Source organism: Macrotis lagotis, chromosome 2, assembly GCF_037893015.1.
Source record: "Macrotis lagotis isolate mMagLag1 chromosome 2, bilby.v1.9.chrom.fasta, whole genome shotgun sequence".
NCBI classification, from domain to species: Eukaryota; Metazoa; Chordata; class Mammalia; order Peramelemorphia; family Peramelidae; genus Macrotis; species Macrotis lagotis.
The window spans coordinates 106,687,109-106,700,343 of NC_133659.1; the positions used below are offsets into that span (position 1 = coordinate 106,687,109).

Below are 13,235 nucleotides of genomic sequence, written 5' to 3' on the forward strand. Positions count from 1 at the left end.
AGACTTGGAGAGAGCTAGAGATTTCTGAGATGGAGGTGGGGGGCATGTCAGGTACAGGGCCCTGCCTGTGCACGGGTACAAAGGTAGGAGAAGAAAGGTCCTTTACAGGAAGGAACATGTAAGAGAGTTTGAATGGGAAAATCAAGTATATAAAGAAAGTTATGTGCAATGAAGTGGATATTTAGGCCAGACCCAGATTATAAAGGACTTGGAATGTCAATCAGGGGAACTTGTACTTAAAACTAGGAGAAAGAAAGTCCTTGAACTTTTTGAGTAGGTCAGTTCCATGGTCAGACTTTAGTAAAACTTTAGTGACATTACTCCAGCAGCTGTGTGGTGGAGTAATGTCACTAAAGTTTTACTAAAGTCTGACCATGGAACTGATAGGAGAGAAGTTCAGGGAAGCAGATGAGGAATTCATCTAGGGTGGTAGCTTTTGAGTGGGGAGAAGAATAGAGTTCAAGTGGCAACTGGTTATGAGAGTGAAGAAGAAAGAAAAGTGAAGCATAACTCCTAAGTTGCAAACTTGAATGGCTAGAAGAATGGTGGTACCCTACATAGAAATAGAGATTTAAGTGGCAGGGGAGGAAATAATCACTTTTGTTGTTGAATTTGCTATACCTTTAGGACATTTCAACATGTTGGTAATGGGAGATGACTCAGGAGTGAGCATGGGACCAGATATTTCAATCAATTCAGGAATTCTTTGAACCCGGGAATTGATGAGATTGCCAAAGTGTGAGGTTGTAATCAGAAAGGAGAGAAGGCCCACTACAAAACTATGGAACAAAACCACTCACTGGGGTCATGATTTTATAAAAGAGAAAGAAGGTAAGACAAGAAGGAAGAGAATCAAGAATGAGCAGTGGTATACCAACCCTGTGAAGAGAGAATATCCAGGAAGAAGGGGGTATGCAGAGGCTGTGGAAGGGCCCCAGCAGGCTGAAGACATGGAAAGAGGTCTTTGGATTTAACAACTAAATCCTAAGTGACCTTGGAGAGAGTGTTTCTGTCAAATCACATTGTAGCCAGTTGAGAAGTGAATGGGAGGTGAGGAAGGGTAGGCAAATGTAACTCTGTTGTTCCTGGCTGTTTCACTGAAATGCTTCCCCAACAGCATTTGTGTGAATATTGGGAAAGGGAAAGAGGACCTCCAGTAACTATGGTAATATTTGGCCTAATGAAGAGCTTACATTTCCCACAGGTATTGTCCTTTATTATTGCAAATGGATCTTCCTTCACCCTGAGAGATAGCTTATGTAAGAATTGCTCCCAGATGAGAAAATAGATGCTCAGAGCAGAGAAAGTGACTTTGACTTAAAATTATTTCATGGTAGAAGCACCTTGCAGATAGGTTAGTCTCATTTCCTTCATTTCATACATAAGGAAACCTTGAGACCCAGAGAAGTTAAGTCCTTATCCAAGGATCTCTAACTAGTCCTTAACAGAGCCAGGACTCAAATATAGGTCTTCTCATTTGCTTGGGCTACTTTTGCCACTTCACCTCCATTGTAGGCATTACTCTAAGTTGTAGAGAAGGTGGATCTACATTGGTGGAAGGAGTTTCCTCATTGGCAGGTACAGATGCTATACCAATGAAATCACAGCTTTCATCCAAAAAAATTTCCTTTCATGCTAGGTATGGGTATAAGTATAAATGCTAACTATACTACCAGATCCTTACCACTAGCGTTTCTGCTGGATATTTGGCCAAAGGAGCCTTAATTAATGCCATCAATAGGGGCGGCTAGGTGGCCCAGTAGATAGAGCACTGGCCCTAGAGTCAGGAATACCTGAGTTCAAGTCCAGCCTCAGACACTTAATAATTATCTAGCTGTGTGGCCTTCCTTGGGCAAGCCACTTAATCCCATTGCCTTGCAAAAACCAAAAAAAAAAAAATGCCATTAATGTCGTCAATTTGCAGTCATCTCATTTCTGGAATCTCCCCTTACTTTTTAATTTTCTATCCATTTTAAGAAGGCATGTGAATCCAGGGTAAGGATTATCAATAAAACTTATCAAAGTATATGCATATATTATATAAAACCAAATATCTCTTTCAAAATTGTATATATTTGCATGGTATTCTCATATAATTTTGCATGTCCACTCTAAGCTTAGTTTCAGCTAGGTTTTTTTTTTTCCAGCTCAGCATATTATTGCATAGGTTTTCAGTTCCTGAATTTTTCTTTGTTGTTGTTGTTGTTGTTCTGTTCACCTTCCTTGGTCCAGACTGTTTGGCTGAGTCATGGGGAAGAGAGAGGCACACAGTAGGCATTCTGTGAATATTTGCCCAGATGGCAGAGAAATAGTCATGAGAAGGGAGGGCAGGGCTGTGGTGAAATCACAGAGACTCTTGCCAGAATCCTAGTTCCGGGGTGGTTCCCAGTGTGAACAGCAGATTGTTATAGCCTAGAGAATCCAAAATAATAAGAAGGGTTATGGTCTTGTGCCAACTATGGGCAGCATCCTTCAAATTCTGGAGTAGCTGATTTCAGTCTTGTATGCTTAATGACCAAACAGACCAAACATTTAGCCACACTGAACAGGCATGTGAAAGCCACCAACTTCCCTTGTTCTTTATTCTTGGCCATTCTGTTCCCCATTTCCACCGACCTCCATGTAGGTGAAGCTAGAACAAGGTAGAAGGAGAGGGTAAGAATGCCATTTTTGCCTTATTTCTTTACTTTCTCTTCTTAAATTCATCTCACGAAGTCAGTGATAAAAGCAGCCCAGGTCTTTTACAGTAGCTTGTAAGTGGGTGTTAGACTGGTATTTAACTTCCCTTTCTATATGGAAATGTGCATTAGCTATTCAGAGACTTAATCTCCTAATGATTTGTGTGTGTTGGTAAAAGGAAAAGACTTCATCCCTGCCTGGTATACTCAGATGTTCCCTTTGGTATACTGATGGCAGGATTTCAAAAATAGAGGACTATTTAATTTAATTTTGCAGATGGCAGGAGGTTCTGCAGGAAGCTTGGTCACAATATGCCCCCTCCCAGGAGGGTAGCTTCAGTAAAATTCATCTTCAACCCCAAAGGCTGAATTCTCTGAAGCTGCCAGAGGACCTTAGATGTGGCAGAGCCAGATCTTTATGCCTGCTTAGCCTCCACCCTCCCCCACCTTCCCCTTCAATTAAAAAAGGGAAGAAAATTGCTTGGGTTAAAAAAACCAATGACTGATGTCTGGAGAAGCAGGATTGCCATGGCTGCTGACATATGGATTATAACCAGCTACAGATTAACCCATTCCCTCTTTAATTGTTTTATGGCCATTATCCTCCCCAAAGTGTCCCCCTGTGGCCAGAAATTCTGTGTGGTGTTTTCCTCCAGCTACAAACGGTCTGTGCTTGCTGGTGAGAAGTTGATCCATTTCTCTGGATGATATTTTGCTGTCTCCTCGGCTGAGCTTTGGAGCTGACTGGTGAGGAAACCTTTCTGATTTACTTCTTCATCTCAGCATATGAGCACAGTTAACATTTTATTCTAAATCCTTGTCACACAGCAGTAGAAATACTTCTAAGCAGAATTTTTGCTGTCTTGTTCTAAATGGAGTAGAGACCAAAGTAGCTGCAGCATCTTTGGGTCTCAAATGAGATCTGAAAACTCTTCTTCCCTGGTCCCTCAATACCTCCTGGGCAAATTGGCACACAAAAAAGTCTGAGAGGTATTCGCCTCTGCAGCAGAATCAATACTAGCTTTAAATTGCTCTAGGAAAAAGCAATGGGTTCAAAATCTGGGCACTTGGGTTCCAAAGACAGCTCTGCTCCTAACCACTTGTGTGACTTGGAGAGCCTCTTTGGATCTCGATTTCCTCATCCTTTCAATTTCTCACCTGTCTGCACTATGCTGGGGTTTCTCCCAGCACATTCCCACCATGCTTCAAGAAGCTCATTATTGAGGAAACATCATCATATTGGAAGATCCTGTCAGCCTTGGGATTCGACATCACCATCACCCTCAGTCCCCTTGACTGAACCTCCCATTTAAGTAAGAAGCTCAGTTCAGAACATCATCTCCTCATTTCTCCTCTGGCCACCCTACTTGGCGTTGTTCTCTGACTTTTTACGCCCCCCCCCCCCCCCCCCCCCCCCCCCCCCCCCCCCGTGCTCCGGCACCTTTCTCCACTCTTTTCCCCTTTTTGATTCCTTCTTCTTGTGCCTTATCTTCCCATATTGCATTGTAAGCTCCTCAAGGACAGTGTAATCTCCTGTTTGGACCCCCAGAGCTTATCACAGTGCCTGGAATGTGCTATATGTTAAATATTATTGAGTAACTGACTGACTGGACAGGATGGTCTGAGTCTTCTGCCAGCTCCAGATCCTATGATCTTAAGTCTTGGTAATGGACACAAAAGAGACTTCTTCCTCCAGGAGATACTCCTTGATAAAGAATTCTTTAACAAACAAACATAAATCTTTATAAATCATATAGATGGAGTTGCAGGCCTGATCCCCAATTTCTCTCAGAATTTATTTACTTTTATTTGGTTGATAAATAAGGTGCTCCTTGGCAAAGTAGTGGAGTCTCCAGAGTTTGCCCCTAGATTCATTTCCCTCCCCTTGCCTTTCAGACAGCCTCATTCAGTATTGGGATATGACCTTCACTCCAGCGAGGTCCAGATCATTGATAGCCCCTTCTCTGGACCTTCTCATCTTCCCCCATCAGAATATTGGCTTCTTCAGTTCTATTCAGAAAAGGCTCATAGGGTCCTAGAATCATAAATCTAGAATTAGAAGAGAACCTGGGTATCATTTAATACAACATCCTTTGCCAATAGATGGGGAAACAGGCCTAGAGAAGTTAAAAGATTTACCCAGGATCATAAGGTAGTTATCAAATGAAAGACTGTATGTAAAATGCATATAGTTCATCTTAAATCACTGTATAAATGTTGGTTATTATTATTAATGATTACTATTACAATTACTATCACTATTATTATTGTTAACATAGGTGGGTTTGAAACTCAGGCTCCAAAGCCGATCTTTCTGTCACCTCCAAAGGATATATTTTTATTGTTTCCTGGTACTTTTGATATCACAATTTTATCATGAATCTAGTGATATATCTATAAGGCAACTCTCTTCATATCAGACATTCTGCAATGTATGCCAAGGCTTCCTATATTATTTCTACCTCTGGAAATGAAGTGTCTGACAAAAACTATCTTTGGAACACATCTTTGTGAATAGAAGCATTACTGTATTCTTTGTGTTATATTTAGTACCAACTCCAATACCCTATAATGGCATCACTTGGAACATTTGGTAAGCTAGCTTTAGAGACTATAGGAGTATGCAGTGCAATTTCTTTATGCATAAAACAAACCATCTTTAGAAACCACTGATGGGTAATGGGCACATCTGGATTCAGCACAGCTGCTCACCTCTTTCCCAACTCCTTGGGTTTCTTAGTGCTGGAAAATAAAGTGCTGGTGTGCTTTTCCCCCCAGGGAAGATATGGGATCATTTGTTCCAGATGAGCATTCCATCATTTTGGCTTGATCTTTTCCAAAAGAATATAGATGTTATGTTAGTGACTTTAAAACAAACAAACTCTAAATTGCTTTGTAACACCTTACGCAGAGAAGAATCACCTGGACTTTCCTGGAGCCTGAACTTGCTTATTTTCAAGTTGATAAGAATAAGGGCCACATTTTGTGATCTTAGTGGGAATTCTGCATGAAATGTTTGAATGACAGATTTTGGTCAGGGAAATACCATTAACAATTTTTGTGATCTTTCTATGAGGTAGAGGACATTCTCCCTAAGTAATTTTGTGGTCTGATTAACAGGAATCAGGCTTGTTGTTTCTCTACAAAGAATTGTGCAATTTCTAGTGGGAACTCCGCTCTGGAGGCTGCTGAGTGGTGGGGTAATGGTGAAGAGAGCACATTGAGCAGGAATGTCTTTAGGTAGGGACTTTTGATGGACAAAGAGAGAAACATAGTTGGCTCTCTTTGGAGCTGGACTGAATGGAGATTCAATATCGGAGATAATTAAAGCTCCCCTCAAGAATCCATTAGGAATTAGATGAACTTCCCCAGGAATAGAACAATGCCCTGTTGGTATGAAACCTCTTGTGTTGGGGACTCAGGGAATCAGAATGAAGCAAGCCATGTGAGAGGCCACGTGGTATGGTGGAAAGAACCCAAGAGTTAAAGACTGGAGTTAGGATTCTGATTTACCCTTTCCTAGCCATATACCCTTCTACAACTCAAGTCCTCTGGACCTCCAGTTACTTATCTGAAAAAAGGAAAGGGTTGGACGGATGGTTCCTGAAAGCTCTTTAAGGTTGAATATTTCTGATTCTGATAAAATTTGTTGATCATAAATTGTATTTAATACATTTTATTCAGTTTGCTAGGTCCTTAGGAGAGTCTTCACTTGAACACACTCTCATTCCCAAGTATTCATGGAGTTGCAGAACAATGCTTTTTTTTTTTTTGATAGCCTTCAAAAAATACATATAACTGTAATGTGAGTCCTTTTCTGTGACTGAACCCAGACCCTTCATGTCTGTCAGGTCATCGAACCTCTCCATAACCATAATTACCTGTATGGAGAGTCAAGCTGGTATATCTGTCCCAGATCTTAAAATCCAATTTTCCTGACTCCCAGCCTGTTTCATTTTGATCTCCAACTGTGTTGCCTTCCTGGACCCTTAATGTTGCTCAGGGATTGTGAATTTAGTCCTCATTTATTGAGAACCTGCTTTGTGAGAAAGGCTTTTCCTAGGTCCACAAGGGAAGAGGAACCACTTGGATCACAAAGATAAAGTGTTTGCTCAGACTATGAAACAAGTATGGTTTCAGCTGGCTGGCCATTGCCCGGCCTCTAGCTTTGCTCTGGATTTTGACTTTGCTCCATCCACATGTGTTGATCTCTGAATTTGGAAAGCAGAGAGATTTCTCAGAGGTGTGAAACAATCAGACAAAGCCTTCAGCTGGAGACTTCAGCATGTTCATGAACATTTGCCTTGCTCTTCATTGTCTAATTCCTTTGACCTGAGTGAAAACAGCTGGTTGAGCTCTAGGCCCTCCTTGCCTTGGGAGCCCCAGACGTGCCCAGTGTAAATTGGGCATCTGGTACCCTGCCTTGATCTCTACACCCACTCGGCCACCAAGTGCTGTTCAGAGCCACCTGGCCTACTTCTGCTTCTGGGGATTTGTACTGATTTATGTGACATTTCAGGAATTTCAGCTTAGGAGGTTTGACTCCTTGAATGCAGGCTGGGGAAGCTACTGGCTGGGTGTCACAGGCAGGGAGTAGCCCTGAAACTAGAAAATCATCATATTTCCCAGGATCCTCCCTTTTCTTTGGCTTTACTCTTCCCTGGAACAGTTGCCAATAGCCTTGCTGTTTTTGAGTGATACTTCGAAAGTGGCCAGCTGAAGCTGGCTCTAAGGCAGATGGTATAGCCTAGTGGAAAGAATCTTGGACTAGCAGGCAGACTTGGAGATCCAGATTTCTAAGCCCAGCCAGCACTAAAAAACTTCCATGCAGCCGACCCCTCAGAGTCTCATAATGCCAAGCTACTAATTAGCGTTTCTAGGACTGGTGGGCCATATTCCTTCCATCCCTACCATTTATTTTTTCAATCCAGACCAATGATTTAATTGTTATAGCATTCATTCCCTGTAAAAAAACTAAATCATGGAAGTTGTCAATTGCTGTGCAACTTAGAGTATGAGAGAGATTGCCTGGGAGAAGTGTGTGTGTGTGTTTGTGTGTGTGTGTGTGTGTGTGTGTGTGTTTGTGTGTGTGTGTGTGTGTGTGTGTGTGTTTATATACTCAGATATACTTGTGTATATATGTATTTACATACTCATACATGCATAGATGCATTTATATGTTTTCTCTTCCAATAGAATGTAAATCCCTTAAGGGCAGGGAGTGTTCCTTTTTGCTTTTGTTTCCCCAGTGCCTAGCATACCTCCTGACCTATACAGAGCAGGAGCTTAGGAATAATGACTGGTTGATCACTTTTGCATCCCTACCACAAAGACATTAAAAGGGGTGGTAACTTCACAGCCTCACCAATGACCACGGGAAGGGAGAGGAAGTCAGATCCTGGCTTAGTTACATCATTATTCCCATGGTGTCAGAAGCTCCTCACTTATGCTCCCTAAGCCTCAGTTATTCCATCTGTGAAATGAAGACTAAACCTTCTACTTGTTCTGCTTCATCAGCAGCTTGTATATGTAAAATAACATCCTGTAGTGGAAGACAGATGGCATCATTTACAGTCTACAAAGACCCTTGCTTTATACAGGATTCTTTGTCAGAAACTGACTTCTCTTATGAATTGTTGTTACTGGACCCAACAGTCAAATCTTATTGCATCCTTATTGTGCTCAGTTATTCCAGTCCCACACCCTTAGTTGAGCCTAGTTACACTATAACATATACCTAGAAACATGCAGTTTATCTTAAGAAGATAGCTTGACTTCTCTCTGTCTTACAAAGAATTAATATAGATGTGATAAGGACCTTTTGGTTTCCATGCTGGCAGGACTGCTAACAGTGTCTGGATCTTAGCATCTGGCTTTGGTTCTTTCTTGAGAAGAAAGTGGGAACTGAAATTCATTGAGGCCCCACTCTCATTTTGTAAAGCTGCGGACTCTCACTCTCACTTTGGAAGCCTGGTCCTCATATCCCTTTGCTCAGCTCTAGGCAATTAAAACCTTTCTCCAGGGAAGCTTCCGCCTACTAAGGTTTCATTAATTTTACAAATTGCATCAGGGGACATTACATTGTGTACTCTTTAAGATGGTCATAAATAATGAAAAGAAAACACTTGTCAAAATAAAGCAAGTTGGCTGCCTAGAGAACATTCTGCTTTATGTTTTGAGCTAGAGATCCCCCCCCACCATTTGCAGTTTCCCTCTATCTTTAATCTTTTCTATCACTAATGTGTGCAAGAGAGGAGCAAAACTTAAATGTGTGCAAGAGAGGAGCAAAACTTAAGTATAATTTGATCATTGTGGATACTCTGTCCACCAACATGGCTAATAAGCTTTCTATGATTTATTTGAAAAGCAATTTATAGTAGAATGCTTGACTTGGGTTCAGGGAGACCTCAGTTAGAATTTCAGCTCAGACATTGATATTTGATCTTGGCTAAGTCAATCTGACACATCTTCAGTTTCTTCATCTGTAAAATGGAGATAATTTTTCTTTTTTAACTTTTTCTCTTTTTTTTTGGTTTGAATCTTCTTGCACAAAATGACTAATATGGAAATATGTTTTACCTGATTGCACATGTATAAATCTATATCAGATTGCTTATTGTCTCAGGGAGGGGGGGGAGGGAGAAAGAGAGGAATAGAATTTGGATATAAACTTGAAAAAAGTTAAAATTTTTTAAAATAAAATATTTTTTTAAATTCTATCTCAAGGATTGTTGTGGGGCTCAAATAAGATAATGTCTTAGTGTTTTCCAAACTTTAAAATCTATATAAATGTTTACTATTATTGCTATGACTCCCAAATTCATTACTATATATATACCACCTGGTGATGAGTCTCTGAACTTAGATTGCTTTTCATTTAATAGGCACCTTCTTCATCACTAAGGCCCATCCTTAAAGCTTTTGCAGACATATAACTGTAGAGCTATGTTTCATTGGCAAATTCTTCTTATGGGCCCCACATCACAGTGAGGCATCCCACAGAAGATGGTGAGAGTGAAAATTCTACAAATAGTCAAGAGAAAGCTATGATGCAGGGTGGTGTTTTTAATGATGGGCAAGCACTTTGATAATTCAATCTATTAAAAGCTCATACTGATGAAAAAAATTGAAAAAAGATCAGTGGAACAAACTAGATAAAGAAGAATCAGAAATAATGGAATTCAGTAGGCCATTTCAATAAACCCCAAAACATAAATTATCTAAGGAAAGAATACCCTATTTGGTAACAATTGCTCAGGAAATGCAAAGGTATTTTGACAGATGTTGAGTTAAACTAATGTCATACTATATTTCACAATAAATCCAAAGTGAACATGTGATCTGAATATTAAAGATCATACCCTGAAAAAATTAGAAGAAAATTAGGTCATATATCTTTCACAGCTATGAGTGAATAGGTGGGGAGGGGGGAAATTCTCAACTAGACAAGGGATAGTGACAATTAATTACAAAAGATATAGATAATTCCAAAATTGAATTAAACATGAAATTGAAAAGCTTTTGCATGAGCAAAATTAATACAACTTAAGAAAGGAAGCAGTTAACTAGGGGGAAAAAATCTTGGTAGCAAATATTTGTGATGAGAATTTGATAACCAGGATAAATAAAAAACTAACAAACTACACAGTACCAAGGGCTATTCCCCAGCAGAAAAGTGGTCAACACATATGAACAGATAGTTTTGAAAAGAATACTCTCCTGTAACTTGGACTGTTAAACACATGAAAAAGAATACAGCAAATCACTAATAATAGGAAAAATGCAATAAAAGACCTCAGATGACTCACCTTATACTCAGCCAGATTGGGGAAAGTGATGAAAGATGCGAATATTCAGTGTTGGAGGAGTCCTGGAAAGATAGTCACACTAATTCATTGTTGGTGGAACTGGGGATTTGAATGGCTATTTTGGAAAGCAGTTCCAAATTAGGTAAAGAAAATGACTCAAATGCCCAAATCCTTTGACTCAAGAAACTCCAGTACTAGGCATGTATCCAAAAGAAATAATTGACAAAAGGAACAATATTATAAAGACCCAAATATTTATAGTAGCACTTTTTGTGGCAGCAAGGAACTGAAAGACAGAAAATTCCCATTGACTAGGGAATGACAGTCATTATAAAAGTCAGGAAATGATAGAAATGATGAATACAGAGAAGCATGGAAGGATTTATTTGAGCTAGTACAAAGTGAAGTATACAGAACCAAGAATACAATTATATACAATGATGATGACAGTATAAATGGATGGTGGTGGGGAAAAGGTGATATAAAACAATATACCAGTAAAATTGGCTTAAAAAAATAAAATGTAGGCAAGAAAAAATCTAGGAAAATGTCTGTTCTATTTTGATAGAAATCCATTTATTCTTATGGTATTAATTTCTAAATTGTATAATTAATTAGCACATCAATGCGGTTGAAAACTTGTTACCCTTCTTGATAATGGGTTCCTCTGATCTTCCTGTCTTCTGATTCTTTCCTGACATTCCTGTTCTTTGCTCAGAAAAGACACTCAGTACTTACCATTGTCTTCATTTGAACAAAAAACAAAATCCAGTTTTCTTTCCACTGGAGATTATGTGTTTTCCTAGAGAAGTGAAAATTTTCTCTGTCTGTTTTGGAAATTGCCCTCACCGAGAACTGATCCTTGTTTGAATAACCTTCCTTTTTTCTAGAGGTTCATTTGGGTTGAGTACTGTGAGCTTACTGCTCCCAAGTGCTAGTTGTTTCAGTGAAAGTAACCTCTGGATCATTTTTTAAATCAATAATTCTCCCACTCCTCCCTCTTATTGGCAGGAGCTGTAATTTATTATAGGTTAGATTTTAGCAAACGAGACTCTTGAATCTGGCTTAATTTAGCAGCCTTTAGATATCTGACCTTCTTTGATGTGTGAACTTCAGTAGTGGCATCATGTTTTTCCCTTTCTTTCTTAGCAATGCTATCTGAGCAGCAGCACAATATGGTTTGCACTCATATTTTACTCCTACTTAATCCTTTGTCTAAATCTGTATCTAATCACTCTGTAGTTGAATCCTTGAGCCATTTTCTGAAATCCCTTATTATAATTAGGTTAGTCCAGCCATGATTTTTCCATCTGTGATCAAAGTAGTTGGATGGCCTCTATTTCCTGTTTAAAATTTGAATTTTAAAAACAGTGGGTTTTTTTTTCTTTCAGTGATTTCTCTACATGGACCTGATTAAACTTATAAGGTACTAAGAAACTTCTTGGCCAAGGGATTCCTTCTGACCTCTTCCTCAAACACTTCGTTCTGTAGCTTCTGTTTTGGTGGAAAAAAATTAGAATTGTTAATTCAGTCACTACATACTTACAGAGCATCTACCATATACAAGGTATACTAGGTACCATGAGGTATTCATGGATGACATCACCCTTACCCTCAGGAACTTATCATCTAGTTAGGAAAAAGATGTAGACATGAAAATGTATATATGTGGAAATACAAGAGAGTATGTATGATAAACGCTAAATGAGTTGGCATAGATAAGAAATAATTGTAGGAATTCAAAAAAATATGAACTGCGATTTAGTTTGACCAACCATAAGCAAAAGGCTTAGAATAATAAAGTCTGCATTTCCCCACTTGGACAAAGTGAGCATGGAAAGGTGTCTCTCCAGAGCTACAGTCGAATTTCAAGTTGATTGAACTCTAGATTGTTTCCTAGGTTCTCTTGCCTTGAAGTTTTGGGTTATCTTTAGCTATGAGGAGTCTGTGGGTGACCACAGGAGGTAAGGCATACACAGTTAGGAAACTGAAACTTGAAAATGAACTTGAAGACTTCTCAAGACAGTATCCTTCATTGGGCAACCCTGTTCACAGACTAGAATGCCTGTTGGTTCCTGGGCTTCTGTGATTTCTCTTGATTAATGTGACCTTCAGAAGGATGTGGCCAAGATTCAGGATGTGCTTTTCTTTTCCTTTCCAGCAAGAAGTGAAACTTGGGTTTTGTCTGATTCAATAATAATCACAAAAAGGTACTTTGAGTCTTCATTCTATCTTTGTTGGTTATGGGTTTAAAGTCTTGCAATCCTAGACCTAGAGGAGACCTCAAAGCATCTAGTCTAACCTAGTACTGAAGCCTGAATTTTATCTGCAACATTCTTGCTTGAGTTGTCATTTAGACTTCTGCCTGAATGCTTCCAGAGAGGAGGACCCCATGATTTCCCAAGGCAGCCATTCCAGTCCTGGGCAGCTCAAGTTGTTAGGAAATTCTTTATATTAAACAGAAGTCTTTTCACCCATTTGACTTCTTTCAGAATTAAAAATCTTGACCATTACATAGCCTTTTTCTCCAGGAACAGTTAGGAAGACCACTTATAAAGACCAGTTTCCCCTAGAACCAATTCTAACTTCAGTCTCTCAGGGCAAAATCTTAGCTTGTATTTGCAGCTTTTATCAAAAAAAAATTTTTTTTTAAGTTCTGGGACTCGAGAACTTACCGCCTGTAAGATTGCCTGGTGTACCTAGAAGTTAAGTCACTTGCCCAGGGTTGAACAATTATATGTCAAATATG

General features: G+C 39.5%; 1 protein-coding gene across 11 annotated transcripts in view; it reads left to right on the forward strand.

The window, feature by feature from the left end:
* Positions 1-13,235, forward strand: part of SRGAP2 (SLIT-ROBO Rho GTPase activating protein 2) — a 251,180-nt gene that overhangs the window by 74,167 nt on the left and 163,778 nt on the right. The window contains exon 1 of one of the 11 annotated variants that reach the window (XM_074222519.1): positions 333-3,425. The exons of the other annotated variants lie outside the window; for them this stretch is intronic. The gene's annotated coding sequence lies outside the window, so the exon portion shown is untranslated. Of the gene's footprint in view, positions 1-332; positions 3,426-13,235 lie in introns of those variants that run through there. 11 annotated transcript variants of the gene reach the window in all.